Source organism: Pongo abelii, chromosome Y (genome assembly GCF_028885655.2).
Source record: "Pongo abelii isolate AG06213 chromosome Y, NHGRI_mPonAbe1-v2.0_pri, whole genome shotgun sequence".
NCBI lineage: Eukaryota > Metazoa > Chordata > Mammalia > Primates > Hominidae > Pongo > Pongo abelii.
Genome location: NC_072009.2, coordinates 55,868,204 through 55,882,858, shown reverse-complemented (window position 1 = coordinate 55,882,858; position 14,655 = coordinate 55,868,204).

Genomic DNA, 14,655 nt, shown 5'->3' with positions numbered 1-14,655 from the left:
CAGAGATAGAAGCTTGAATAAGTTGTCCACTGGGGTTTGAGGTTTTTATGGCCTAAAAAATAAAGATATGTACTTAGTTTGCAAGCTGTCTTGGAGAATGTGTGACTTAGCTTTGCCCAGGCCCAGGACCTATTAGACAGCTTAACCCAGGCACTTTGCCTGGGAGCAGTGTGAAGTGGTAATTTGCAAAGACTGCTTAGCTTGGCACAGGACCTAAAGTAAAAGCTTGTCCTGGGATGCTGACTCAGGAATAATCAGGGACTGAAATGATGATTCATATGGGTTGAGCAACCAGTCAAATACAAAAATAAATATTCAGCCATTACCCACTACATCTCACTGGGTTTATGCCCACAAAAAAAAAAAAAAAAAAAAAAAAAAAATTTATTTTCAGAAAGCCCTCTGAGTATACAGAAAACAGCATGCTTATGCCAGGCATTGGTTCCCCCATCTGAATGAGTGAGAGGATTCTACAAGATTTTATCTGAATGGACTGAAAGTTCTGTTATTTCTGTTGCTGCAGCCATGCTATCAGGCACACACTTCTGTGTTAGATCCCTTACTGGTGTCTACGCTTTTTTTTGGTCTGATTATTACGTTGGAATCAGGCCCTTACCTGTTGATTGGGGGTCTTCCAGAAACCATTTCCTTGTTGTTTTCATATGGAAAGCTAGCTAACTTGTCTTTGTCTTCCCTCAGAAATGAAAACTCTAACTTCTCTTAGGAGATTGGGTATTGGTCTTTCTGGATGCTTTCTGCTGGAGAAGAGTGTTGTGTAGAAAACAGTAGGTAGGATTCTACTGAGGGTTGGTTTAAGAGTTTGTAGAATAAAGACATGTTAATGCATGGTTTAATTTGCATTACATTTTAAGGTGTGATAGACTTAAGGCAAAAAAGAAAACCAGTTTCGATTATTAGAAAAAGCATGTCACAACTAGACAAGGAGAGTAAGAACAACTGAAATACTTCAAGGCTGCTAACATGCCCATATAATTGTGGCTATATTTATACCAGTTAAGATTTTGTTACATGAGACTTGAGTTTATTTAGCTTTCTTGATTTGATCCTTCAAAGCAAAAATTCTGTTACAGGAACCATATTTTCTTCTATTATCTGAAAATATTTGTGGAATACATTCCCAGAATTAGAATATTGTTCTAGATTTCTCTATTACTCATATCTTTCTGTTTTCCAAGAACTGTAGCTGGACCTCACCAGTTGGTGGACAGAAAAAAAAAATAAATAAAAAGGGTTAATTAAAATTGTAAGAAAATATTAAAAATAACTTATGAAGTGAGAAATTGGTGATAGGGGTGTGACAGGCTTTGAGACACATATCTTATTTCTAGTCCTAATTTTTGTTAAGAATGAATCATGATAAACTGTAGTCATTGGCAAAACAGACTTGTCTTACACTTAGCCAGACAATTTTTGTTCAGTGCTGTGAGAAATAACTTTACATGGGCTTTCCTCATGGGCTTTTATGAATCTCTATTCTACAAGGAATCTTAAATAGCACATTATAAAGCTGAATCCAGCCATAGGTTTCACCCTTAGATACATATTATTTGGAAGAACTCCTCTATTTTTTGAGATTCCAAGTCCATGTGGTTCCTAGGCCTGATAGGAAGTGGCTTTTTTTTTCTTACCACAGATTAGAAAACCTGTATTGGGACTGTGTAAACAAAGTATAAGGCCGGGTTTCTTAGAGGGCTTTTATTGGTTCTAAAAGTCATATGTAATTCACTAAAGAAGGCACACTCTTCCAGTCAAAGCCTTAGAAAATCAACCAGCTTATTCTATTGGGTTATGTTGCAAATGAAAATACATTTTTTGTTGCACTGATTAAAACAGTTATATTGTTGTAAGTTAAGAATAATCACACACACTTTCCGAATTTTAGAGGAACTAGGCATAGAGAAAAAAAGTGTGTTCCAATTTTTTTTAACAGGAGTATAGCAATCGACAGTGTTAAAAGCTGTAACTAGTTTAAAAGAAAGTGCACTTGACTTCAAAAAACAAAAAAAATTAGAAATGTTCTAAAATAAAGTTAAAGAGATTGCTTCATTCTTCTGTTAGTTTAATCTATTTTAACTTTTGTCCTACTTGATATTTATAAGCATAACTATAATGTTTATAGCTATTCCTAAGTTCTGTAAATTTTCCTGTTATAAAAAAACCTACAGTTGACAACAGCTGGTAAAGCTCTACAGCTAATTTTCAGCCATTATTCTTGATAAAGGTTAAATTTCTTTACATGGCAAAACATCTAGTGTGGTTAGAAACAGAATAGGCAAAGACATTTGGTTACTTCTGTGGTTTACAACAGCTTAACATAATCACCTCAATTAAAATTGATAGCACATATTCAGATATTAAGAACATGAAAAACCTAATGTGGTTTTGAGACCTGTGTTAATATTACTCACTAAAATATATTCTGAAAAAATAAAATATTACCATCAAAATCACATGTGTTAAAATATGTTTTATAATACTGTTTAACTATTTTTTTTTTATGCCCCAGGGGCTCTATGAGGCATACAAAACACAGGTTTCAGAAAACACATCCTCGAGGTTACAATTTTATTCTGGGAAGCCTGCTAAATATTTTAGAGGATTAAGACGTTTAATGTTATGATATCCAAATCCAGATTTCCATAAATCATTGTTTTTGCCAAAATATATTTGGTAGAAATGTTTGAAAGGGCAGAAAAATTTTTATCAGCTTTCAATATTACGTAATAATCTCTTTCAGAATGACAAATTTTCCCCTTGTAGTTGTCTCCCAATATTAACCTTAAGCTTAATGAAAACTTATGTAAAATTATATTTAACTTTAGAAAGATTGACAAAGAGGTGAGATTTTCACAAACTTGTTACAACGTTTTGACAAACTTCTACAAATTTGCTGAAGAGAAGATTAATGTTTCAAGAAATTTTTGTTGTGTTTTCACTTCAATGCTTAATGGCAGAAAAAAACCTAACACCCTTTTCAATCTAGTGCCTGGGTGTACAGAGTTTTCTTTTGCAAGATTAATTTTTTTAAAGCTATTTTCACAATTTGAGTAAACAGATAGCTTTATTTTCGTTAATTAAAGAAAATCCTTTACCTCTAGGCAAAATGTACATTTCCATGTCTTTCTAGAATTTATTTTCACTACAAGCAACTTTTACTCTTCTACCTCACCTGGAGATTAAATTTATATACAGTATTCTCAATTACACATTATAATAATACCTTTTAACAATTAATAACTTGAGGGAAGCCAGAGAGAAAGGTCGGGTTACCCACAAGGGGAAGCCCATCAGACTAACAGTGGATCTGTCGGAAGAAACTCTACAAGCCAGAAGAGAGTGGGGGCCAATATTCAACATTCTTAAACAAAAGAATTTTCAACCCAGAATTTCATATCCAGCCAAACTAAGCTTCATAGGAGAAGGAGAAACAAAATTTTTTACAGACAAGCAAATGCTGAGAGATTTTGTCACCACCAGGACTGATCTAAAAGAGCTCCTGAAGGAAACACTAAACATGGAAAGGAACAACTGGTATGAGCCACTACAAAATCATGTCAAACTGTAAAGACCATCAAGGCTAGGAAGAAACTGCATCAACTAATGAGCAAAATACTCAGCTAGCATCATAATGACAGGATCCAATTCACACATAACAATATTAACCTTAAATGTAAATGGACTAAATGCTCCAATTAAAAGACACAGACTGGAAAATTGGATAAAGGATCAAGACACATCAGTGTGCTGTATTCAGGAAACCCATCTCACGTGCAGAGACACCCATAGACTCAAAATTAAATGATGGAGGAAGATCTGCCAAGCAAAGGGAAAACAAAAAAAAAAAGGCAGGGGTGGCAATCCTAGTCTCTGATAAAACAGAAATAAAACCAACAAAGATCAAAAGAGACAAAGAAGGCCATTACATAATTGAAAGGGATCAATTCAACAAGAAGAGCTAACTATCCTAAATATGTATGCACCCAATAGAGGAGCACCCAGTTTCATAAAGTAATTCCTGAGTGAGCTACAAAGTGACTTAGACTCCCACACAATAATAATGGGGGACTTTAACACCCCACTGTCAATGTTAGACAGATCAACAAGACATAAAGTTAACAAGGATACCCAGGAATTGAACTCAGTTCTGCACCAAGTGGACCTAATAGACATCTACAGAACTCTCCAAACCAAATCAACAGAATATACATTTTTTCAGCACCACACCACACCTATTCCAAAATTGACCACATAGTTGGAAGTAAAGCACTCCTCAGCAAATGTAAAATAACAGAAATTATAACAAACTCTCTCTCAGACCACAGTGCAATCAAACTAGAACTCAGGATTAAGAAACCCACTCAAAACCCCTCAACTACATGAAAACTAAACAACCTGCTCCTGAATGACTACTGGGTACATAATAAAAGGAAGGCACAAATAAAGATGTTCTTTGAAACCAATGAGAACAAAGACACAACATACCAGAATCTCTGGGACACATTCAGAGCAGTGTGTAGAGGGAAACGTACAACACTGAATTGCCCACAAGAGAAAACAGGAAAGATCCAGAATTGACCCCCTAATATCACAATTAGAAGACCTAGAAAAGCAAGGCAAACATATTCAAAAGCTAGCAGAAGGCAAGAAATAACTAAAATCAGAGCAGAACTATGGGAAATAGAGACACAAAAAATCCTTCAAAAAACTAATGAATCCAGAAGCTGGTTTTTTGAAAGGATCAACAAAATGTATAGACCGCTAGCAAGACTAATAAAGATGAAAAAAGAGAAGAATCGAACAGACACAATAAAAAATAATAAAGGGGATATCACCACTGATCCCACAGAAATACAAATGACCATCAGAGAATACTACAAACACCACTACGCAAATAAACTAGAAAATCTAGAAGAAATGGATAAATTCCTTGAAACATACACCCTCTGAATACTAAAACAGGAAGTAGTTGAATCTCTGAATACACTAATAACAGGCTCTGAAATTGTGTCAATAATCAATAGTTTACCAATCACAAAGAGTCCAGGACCAGATGGATTCACAGCAGAATTCTACCACAGGTACATGAGGAACTGGTACCTTTCTTTCTGAAACTATTCCAATCAATAGAAAACAGGGAATTCTCCCTAACACATCTTATGAGGCCAGCATCATCCTGATACAAAAGCCTGGCAGAGTCACAATGAAAAAAGAGAATTTTAGACCAATATCCTTGATGAACACTGATGCAAAAATCCTCAATAAAATACTGGCAAACCGAATCCAGCAACACATCAAAATGCTTATCCACCATGATCAAGTGGGCTTCATCCATGGGATGCAAGGATGGTTCAATATATGCAAATCAATAAGTGTAATCCAGCATATAAACAGAACCAAAGACAAAAACCATATGATTATCTCAATAGATGCAGAAAAGGCCTTTGACAAAATTCAACAACACTTCATTTTAAAAATGCTCAATAAATTAGGTATTGATGGGATGTATCTCAAAATAATAAGACCTATCTATGACAAACCCAAAGCCAATATCATACTGAATGGGCAAAAACTGGAAGCATTCCCTTTGAAAACTGACACAAAATCAGTTTGTTTCAGCACCGCACCACACCTATTCCAAAATTGACCACACAGTTGGAAGTAAAGAGGGATGCCTTCTCTCACCACTTTTATACAATGCAGTGTTGAAAGTTCTGTCCAGGTCAATTAGTAAGGAAAAGGAAATAAAGGGTATTTGATTAGGAAAAGAAGAAGTCAAATTGTCCCTGTTTGCAGAAGACATGATTGTATATCTAGAAAACCCCTTTGTCTCAGCCCTAAATCTCCTTAACCTGATAAGCAACTTCAGCAAAGTCTCAGGATACAAAATCAGTGTACAAAAATCACAAGCATTCTTATACACCAGTAACAGACAAACAGAGAGCCAAATCATGAGTGAACTTCCACTCACAACTGCTTCAAAGGGAATAAAATACCTAGGAATCCAACTTACAAGGGATGTGAAGGACCACTTGAAGGAGAACTAGAAACCACTGCTCAATGAAATAAAAGCGGATACAAACAAATGGAAGAACATTCCATGTTCATAGGTAGGAAGAGTAAATATCATGAAAATGGCCATACTGCCCAAGGTATTATAGACTCAATGCCATCCCCATCAAGCTTCAAATGACTTTCTTCACAGAATTGGAAAAAACTACTTTAAAGTTCATATGGAACCAATAAAGAGCCCACATTGGCAAGCCAATACTAAGCCAAAAGAACTAAACGGGAGGCATCACGCTACCTGACTTCAGACTATACTAGAAGGCTACAGTAACCAAAACAGCATGGTACTAGTATCAAAACAGGGATATAGATCAATGGAACAAAAGAGAGCCCTCAGAAATAATGCTGCATATCTACAACTATCTGATCTTTGACAAACCTGAGAAAAACAAGCAATGGGGAAACGATTCCCTATTTAATCAATGGTGTGGGGAAGACTGGCTAGCCATATATAGAAAGCTGAAACTGCATCTGTTCCTTACACTTTATACAAAAATTAATTGAAGATGGATTACAGACTTAAACGTTAGACCAAAAACCATAAAAACCTTAGAAGAGAATCTAGACATTACCATTCAGGACATAGGCATGGGTAAGGACTTCATGTCTAAAACAACAAAAGCAATGGCAACAAAAGCCAAAATTGACAAATGGGATCTAATTACACTAAAGAGCTTCTGCACAGCAAAAGAAACTACCATCAGAGTGAACAGGCAACCTACAAAATGGGAGTAAATTTTCGCAACCTACTCATCTGACAAAGGACTAATATCCAGAATCTACAATGAACTCAAACAAATTTACAAGAAGAAAATAAACAACCCCATCAAAAAGTAGGCAAAGGATATGAACTGACACTTCTAAAAAGAAGACATTTATGCAGCCAAAAGACACGTGAAAAAATGCTCATCATCACTGGCCATCAGAGAAATACAAATCAAAACCACAATGAGATACCATCTCACACCAGTTAGAATGGCAATCATTAAAATGTCAGGAAACAACAGATTCTGGAGAGGATGTGGAGAAATAGGAACACTTTTACACTGTTGGTGGGACTGTAAACTAGTTCAACCCTTGTGGAAGTCAGTGTGGTGATTCATCAGGGATGTAGAACTAGAAATACCATTTGACCCAGCCAACCCATTACTGGGTATATACCCAAAGGACTGTAAATCACGCTGCTATGAAGACATATGCACATGTATATTTATTGTGGCAGTATTCACAATAGCAAAGACTTGGAACCAACCCAAATGTCCAACAATGATAGATGGATTAAGAAAATGTGGCACATATACACCATGAAATACTATGCAGCCATAAAAAAATGATGAGTTCATGTCCTTTGTAGGGACATGGCTGAAATTGGAAATGATCATTCTCAGTAAACTATTGCAACAACAAAAAACCAAACACTGCATATTCTTATTCATAGGTGGGTATTGAACAATGAGAACACATGGACACTGGAAGGGGAACATCACACTCTGGGGACTATTGTGGGGTGGGGGGAGGGGTAGGATAGCATTAGGAGATGTACCTTATGCTAAATGATGAGTTAACGGGTGCAGCACTCCAGCATGGCACATGTATACATATGTAACCAACCTGCACATTGTGCACATGTACCCTAAGTCTTAACGTATAATAATAAAATTAATAACTTGAATGTAAAACATGGTGAGTTTATAAAATTATGGTCTGGGTGCAGGTAAAGTATGATTTATTACAGCATGGTTAAAGGAGTGATTATTTTTGTACATCTTCAGGCCTTAGGTGCTTTTTGTTTTTCATAAGTTAAAGCCACATGAACTGAAAAGTGCAACAGCCTTCATTTCTTTGGAAGCAAAATATTTAGTTCAACTACCTATTCTTCACTAAGTTAATTAATTAGATTTTTAAAATATGTACATAACACATATGTAACCACACAGAAAACAGAAGTTCCAGAAGTTATAAAATTTTATTTTACCAATTTGCGATTGGATTATTGACCACTTGCTGAGGCCCTTTAAGAACTGGGATATGAATAGCTTCCAGGGCCTAATAAAAAAGCCTCACTGATGCTGGGCATGGTGACACACAACTGTAATCACAGCACTTTAGGAGGCCCATGTTTGGGGAACAAGAATTCAAGGGATCATGGCCAACGTGGTGAAACCCCATCTCTACTAAAAATACAGAAATTAGCTGGGCATGTTGGTGGGCACTTTTAGTCTCATCTAATTTGGGGCTGAGGCAGGAGAATCATTTGAACCTAGGAGGCAGAGGTTGCAATGATTTGATGGTGTACCACTGCACTCCAGCCTGGTGACAGAGTGAGACCACGTCTCCAAATAAAACTCAGAGCTGTAAGGAAGAGTCGGGCTTTCATTTTCAGAGGTATTATTCACTTCTAATTCCAAGAGCTACATAAGAAATGCAGATATCTCATAAAAGACAATGGGTGATGCCTTTTCTGTTAGCCTCAAGATGTCCCTCATCACCAGCTTTTATCCAAGAACCTTTTATGCATGCACCAAATGTGTCAAGAGAGAGTGGAGAAAGGTAATTTAGTAGTTTGAAAGAAAAAAGGTTTTCAAGGAAACAAGATTTATGAGGAGACAAACATGAACATCTTCAATATACATGTAGCATAAATCTCCATTTTTAATTAAGCTGATTGCCTTCTAAGAGTGTTTTCATTAATTTAACTTTACAGAGAATATCAACAGAAGTGTTTATTATTTATTTCACTGGTTTACACCGCTATACATATGCAAACATGTTCAGAAGCTCAACTTTCCCCTGATAGAATGCTGCTGGGTTCAGGCAATTACAGGTTTTCAAATGGGCTACAGATCCTTCAGCAGCAAACCTGATATTTAAGGAGGTGACTGTCAGTTCACAGGAGACTTTTTTAAGGAAACACAGTACTGCTATACTGGATGGTGTAGAAACAGATATGTTATTTTCATGTTTAACCTGATGGTTTCTGGCACCAACAATGTCACTGACACAGCTGCTCAAAGGTGGGTTACCCATTTCTTTTTAGAAACCAAGCTGAGTTTCTTTCTTAAGTACACCACTGGATGTTGAGCTGGACCTCAAGACTCATCCATAATTTCAACGTCTGTTTTCTCTATTTCTGATATATGGAAATTAATTACCTTTACTATGAAAAAACCGAGGGCTTCTGCCTTAAGTAAGATTTGCTTAACTGGCTAAATTTTTTGAGTACTAGGTTCTTAAGTTAACCAGTGAGTTTTATCTGCTTTAGTTTCTTCTGTGAGGTGGTATTAAAGATGAGCTACTTCTCTGTACTGAGGTACCTGCCATCTGAAAAATCAAATAATGCCCAAGAATATTCTTAACTGTTAAGAAAAATGGGCTGAATTGTTTCATGACCCTGTACATTGGCATCTTCTGATAAGACCAGACCCAGGTACTGTACTGAAGTCTGAGACAGCTGAGATTTAGATTTTGAGACCCAATATTCTTTTTTTTTTTAATTTTTGCCAGATAGTTTAGCAGTGCATTAGTGTGTTCCCAGGAAGCCCATCACAATCTTGCTATTATTGTCATCTCACCAGTACACAAACACATAACAGTCTCTACTTATCTAAGGTAATACTGGGGATTTATTTTCTATGTTTCAGAAAAATAAAGATCCTGGACATATTTTCAAAGACTAAAGAGCACTAAGGTTGAAGAGAAAGGTTAATAAGTGAAATAAAAAAGCTCGATGCCAGCAGTGATGTGGTCAAAATGCGTTAACCAATATGAAAGTTGGATTTAGCAATTTTGTGTGTTTTGAATGGTAAGAAATGCACTTAGTCTGTGGGCTGTCTTAAAAAGTGTGTGACGTCGTTCGACCTGGGGCCTTAGATCCCAGCCCAATCAGAAAGCTCAGCCTGAGACCTCGACCCAGTACCTATTAGTGGCTAAAGTAAATATTCATAAGGGCTACTCAGCTTAGCCAACAACCTTTCAGAAGCTGAAGTGAATCTGTGGCCTAGGATTTTGTCCAGAACTGATCTGAGGCTGAACTAATGATCCATAGAGGTAGGGTTCACAATCCAGGAAGAAAAGAAAATTGTTCCCTAGAAGGCACTTGCTCCCACTCTCCCACTCTCTTTATGTTCACCAAAGGAAAAGAAATATTTCTCGAAGTCCACTGATTATAAAATGGACAAATGCATTTCTATTTCAGGCCTTGTGTTCCCATTTGAGTAAGCTTGAAGTTTCTGCAATTTTCTGAGTGAGCTGGAAGTTCTTCTCTCTGTGTAGCTGCAGTCAAGTCTTCAGACACAACTTTCTCTTCTAGTTCATTTATTGGTGCCTGGTGCTTGAACGTTTTTTTACAGGCTACATTCTATCTTACGTGGAAATGAGGCACTGATCAGTGGGCCGAGAAGTTTCTGGGGACACTTCTTGTTCTGTCTATAGAAGGCAAGCTAGCTAACTCTCTTCACTATTGGAGGAGGAGAGCCCTGGATTGGAGAGAAGAAGAGAGAAACTGGCTCTAGAATTTAGAAAAATGTTGTTGTTGTTGTATAATTTCCATTTTACCTCCAGAATTACTTGAATCCTGTAGATCACAATGGCTGGTAGAACTGGGGAACCATTATTCCTGCTGAACAATCTGGGAAATATACACTGGACCAGGTGACCTAAGTCTCTGGGAACACTCCTACTTTCACTGGTCTCCCCCATAGGCTGGAGAAACTTGAGATATATTATTTTTCTGTCTGAGCAATTCATTTGAAAGTGTCCTAGCTTGTCACACTAGTAGAAATCAGCAGGTGCATCTTGGAGATTCTGGATCTTGTAGGCCTCTGAAGTGGCCAATAATGTCTTTCTCATTCTCTTGTGACTCTCTTCTACTTTCTAGGTCTCCTCTTTCCAGTTCTTGTTTTAAAAGATCAAAAAAGCCACCCCGGAAAGTTTTCCACAGTGCTATCTGATTCCATGGCCTGCGTCTGTGGTTTTGTTCTGATATTAGAGGATGGCTGAGAAATAAACTACTATTTTAAAATTGTGTATCCTTTGATTGAATTAGGAGATGGAGATGAATGTTTTGCTAAAGCTTCTCTCAGCCTTTCCAAATAACCTGTGAGATTTTTTCTAGTTTCTGATTTCAACAAGGACAGTTCAGAGTAATTAACAAGTTTTGTTCTGGTTCTTTTGAAGCCTGCTAATATGCACAGTAGAAAGTGATTTCTTTTCTATTCACCTGTAGGTTTACTAAGGCTTCATTTGGGGTTTTCAAACAACACTGTTTTTCTTTCTGTTGGAAATAGTAATTCTGTCTTTTTTTTACACATTTTTCATCCTTCACTTCTGTTTATTTTTTGACTGACTATAGGATGTCCATTGTTCATCGTCAAATTCCTTTGCTGTCTGCAGTGCTGCCTGTTTTTCAGCTGTAGTTAAAATGTGGCTTAAAAGTTGCACTGCATTTCTGCACATAAGATGAAACTGTTGGTTGAAATGTTGGAAAGCCTGTGTATGTCTATCAGGTTCATCAGGGAACTGTCTCAAGTCCAGCTTTATGTGTATAAGTTTACTGCAATGAGAAGGAAATTTAAACCTTAGTAGCACAATATTGATTGTGCATTTGTTATAGGGGCAGCAGTAAAGTTGGAGGTTTACTGGGATTGCACAATAAGAGGTGTTTTTATACAACTATTCTGAGCCCCGGTTGAAGGAGTCAGATAGGGTGCTCAGAAATAGCATTTGACAGTTCTCTAGAGATTTGTCTCTTTGACTTTGGAAAATTGTGTACTGTAGACTTACCTCGTATGGTTCCCAAAGGTGCAGGGGCAATTTTACAATGTTTTCAAAATCTAGAGGTTTTTTTGAAAAGCAAAAAGACCTGGTTGTTAGATATTATTGAAATTATGCCTCTTTGAGAAGGCCTGTCCTCCTATAAGGAACATGGCCACATGGTCACCTTGTTGCCAGTTGAATATTATTATTATTGTTTATAAATTTAGAGACTCAGGGTCAATGGAGTTCCAGGGCTTCCAAGTGCACTCAAGGGGAGTGCAGTCTACAGATGCTTTGTTGCTATTTAGAAACAGACGCTAAACAAGGTGTCATTCAGATGAATTCCTCCTTTTGGTGTTACCCAGGATAAATAGAAAGTGTTAGGGTATCCTTTTTCATCTTTTTCCTTTGTCTCATCTGTGCCCCCAAAACTGTAATAGGGGCTGCTTAGAAATGCAAGCATAGCCTTTACACGTAAATCTGGAGGAGCTAGTCAGAAGCACTAGCGACACTCACCTGTGAAAGGCTGTAGCTTTCTGCCCTGCTTTTGTCCTAGACCCACTGAACCCCAAAGGCTTGAAAGTTACCCCAGAGGTCTTGCAAATGTTATGTAGTAATAAAATTTGTGCTAGACATTTTAATAGAGGAAGCGTCTTCATACTAACTTTGGCTTTCCTAACCATGTTCCCAGTGAAACATTAGAATCTCTGAGAATGAGAAAGATTGACTTTCAAACATTTTAAATGCAAAATTATTGCAATGCAGAACAGCTGGCTCAAAACTGTAGAAATTGAATGTCTGAATGGCCCTTCATTAGATGGGGAAAGCAAAGAGGTTAAAATCTGCTCTTTAACATTGTTTTTCTACCAACAGTTAATAGTGGAGGCTGCCTGTTTAAAGATAGGACATGGGGGCTAATCACTGATGGCAGAATGTAAATGGGAAAAGAATTTCAAAACTTTAAGTTTTGGACAATGGATTGACAAGGCTCCAGGTAGGAAAGAAATCTCATTTCACTAGGGAGTGATGTAAGGTTAGAATTCCTAGGTTGAAAATTCTGACACAAAATTCTTTTTATGCAAAAGTTAGAGAGAGAGATTTTTGGTTAGATACGTTGTCTCCACTAAATGCCTCCCAACAGTCAAAAATTAACTTGTCTCATGTTGTAACTTTTATGTGAAAGAAAATAATATCTTTGTAAAAAATTCCAAATAAAGGAAAGAGTATTTATTTGCAGTCAAATCCCTCCCATACAGTGCCACAATTATCTATTATTGAGGGACAAAAAAGTCCATTATAGGTAACAATTTACAGTGAAATCTTTAATTCCTCTTGTTTCACAGAAATCACAAAAACAAACCTTTTTAAATTACACTACTAATTACTAAGACAAGGAGTGACTGTGTTAAGGAAACCTGCATACCTAGGCTGTAAAAATGCCCACAACACTGCATAGAAAAAAATATGAAAGACATTATAGCTGTAAAAAAAAAAAATTGTAAATTCTATAGATAAAAATGGGACGTCCTCATGTCAATGGCCTGATGAGTTGTCACAGACCAGAATTAGTCTAATGGTAATCAGGTAACACTGAGATGTAGCCTCAAGCTGAAACTTTTAGCATACATAGGATCTCCTCTAAATCTCATCTCATTGCCAGTCTCTTTATGAAAAAAAAAAAAAAAGTCTTAAAACAAACAAGATATTTTTTAAATGAATTTGAAAGTTTAAAGCCTACTTTTACCATTCTGATGAATTATTTCCTTCCCAGCCCATGCAGAAACTTATGTGTAGTCTCAACAATGCACCAAGATGTAATAGTATCACTTTGTCTGTAATTATACCCAGAGATCTTTGCCATAATTAAAAAAAAAGTAAGAAGCTGAGAAACAAAGTTGAGATTAAAGAAAAAAAAAAAAAGCACAAGAAGAAAGCTCTCTGTCAATCAAAATAAGGACTCAAATGTGTTTCCCACTATGAGGTTGGGGTTCAGGGTTATTACAAACTAGCAAGAGAAAGAAATGTTTTCAGTCAGTGGGCTGCTTTGAAGATCACGTGATTCAGCTTGGCTCAGGGTCTTGGCCTGAGAATAATTAGAAAGCTTAACCCAAGAAACTTGCCTAGAAATAATCAGGAGGTGTAGTCATAATTTATATCTACTGCTCAGCACATCTCATGACTTATCAGAAGCTGATGTAAAAGTTTGGCTCAAGAATTTGGCCCAGGCTTAATCAGGGACTAAAACAGTAATTTATAAAGGCTGGACTCACAGTCCAAAAAGAAACAAATATGCCAACCAGAACCCACAAGGACTCTGTGTTTATGCCAAAAAATGGACAATAAACTACTTCCTGGGAGCCAACTGATTACACAAAAGACAAAGGTATTTTTGTGCATTGGCTGGTTCTCTTATCACAGTGAGACAGAGTTTTGCACAAGATTTGTATCTGAATGGACTGAAGCTTCTTCTGTCTGTGACAATATGGACCTCGAGATACAACCCTCTGTGTTAGGTATCTTATTGCTGTCTGCAGACAGATATTTTTAAGGCTGTTTGTGTATTATGTATAAATGAGAAATGAACCAGCAGACTGGTGGATTTCCAGGGACCAATTCCTTGCTGCCTCCCTAACTCAAGCTAGCATTCTCATCTCAATAACTCTGTGAAGAACTTCCTGAATGTGGGCACTTCAGATTTTACAATAGGAAACATGACGAGTCATAAAAGAAGAAGAGTAAAGACAAGAGAAGAACAGGACTCTAGCTAACACAATACGGTTTTGTAAAAATCCAAGTCGCTGAGTGGCACCTGCT